A 1,665-nucleotide genomic window follows, 5' to 3' on the forward strand; every position below is an offset into this window, starting at 1 on the left:
CTTCCTTTGAAGCCTGTAAAATTGATTCTCTGCACCTTTTGACCTGTCTTGCTCTAAAAGGCCATAAAGCTTCTAAAGAAAAACTTCAGCTCTGCTTACCAAAGGTTCATTATTTAGGCCATGATATTTCCACTGGAGAACGTCACCTTTCAACTGCGCGAGTTGAAACAATTCTCAAAATCCCTCGGCCCACAAATGTCTCTCAAATGCACACCTTCTTAGGCATGGCCGGATGTTGCCGCCAATGGATTTTAGGCTATGCCTCAATCGTAAAACCCTTGCAAAATTTTACCTTAAAGGATGCCCCTGAACCTTTGCAGTGGTCTCCAGAAGCTGAAAATGCCTTTTCTGTCATTAAAACTGCCCTTTCACAGGCACCCACACTGGGGCTTCCTGATTTCAAAGACTTTTACACTCTTTTGTCATGAAAAAGATGCCTTTGCTCTGGGGGTACTTACCCAATCCCATGGAGATAAACATTGTCCTATTGCCTAGTATAGTACAGCCTTAGATCCTGTAGCAACTGGGTTGCCTTCGGGCAGTTGCTGCTGCTGCCATTCTTGTAAAATCATCTGCCAATAATTGTTTTAGCTTTGCCTTTAACTGTTTCTGTAGCCCACTCAGCGACCGCACTTCTTTTAAAAACCAAAACCCAACGCTTTTCAAATGCCCGTTTAACTAAATATGAAATTCTGCTACTTTCTGCGGCCCACATTACTTTAGCTCGGTGCCCTGTACTTAATCCTGCTTCCTTGTTACCTGCACCTTCTGATGGCGAGCCTCATGACTGCTCACTGTTACCACTCATTTAACTTTACCTTGAGTTGATCTTAAGGACATTCCCATTCCAAATGCTGACCTAGTCTTGTATGTTGATGGGTCCTGCCTAAAATTCCAAAGGCTCTCTTGTTGCAGGTTATGCTGTATGTTCCCAGCGCAAGGTACTCAAAAGTAATTTTTTACCTTCTGTCTATTCTGCCCAAATTGCTGAACTTGTTGCCCTCACTCGTGCCTGTACCCTTGCTAAAGGTAAAACTGTTAATATATATACAAATTCGCGTTATGCCTTTGGTATTGTCCATGATTAGGGGCAGTTATAAAAACAACTTGAATTTCTTACCTCAAATGGCACACCCATTCGTAATGGTTCTTATGTAGCCGCCTTATTAGATGCCCTTCAATTACGTGTTGCTGTTGCTATTATTAAATGTGCTGCTCATCAATCTTCCCAGGATGAAGTTACGCATGGAAATACTCTGGCTGACTCTGCAGCCAGAGCTGTGGCCCTTTCACCCCCTCAGGCTGAGCAATTGTTCTTTTCCCATACCTATGAGCAGTCTCCTAGTGCAACATCACGAAGAGTTGCAATTCTCCAAGATCAGGCCACAGATTCTGAAAAAGACACCTGGAGACTGCATGGGTGCATATTACACCCTGATCACCTTTGGCGCTCCCCGGATGGCCACCTGGTTGCGCCCAAGGTCTTACTTGCCTACCTTGCTCGCATGTACCACGGAGTGGCCCATGTAAGCAAAGAGGGGATGATCGCAGCTATTCAACCCGATTGATATGCTCAACATTTTCCTTCCATAGCTCAGCACTACTGCCAGGCTTGTCCTGTGTGTCAAGTCCATAATGTAGGCAAACCTGTTAAAACTAAGAAAG

This window comes from Alligator sinensis, unplaced genomic scaffold (genome assembly GCF_000455745.1).
Source record: "Alligator sinensis unplaced genomic scaffold, ASM45574v1 scaffold696_2, whole genome shotgun sequence".
Classification (NCBI taxonomy): domain Eukaryota; kingdom Metazoa; phylum Chordata; order Crocodylia; family Alligatoridae; genus Alligator; species Alligator sinensis.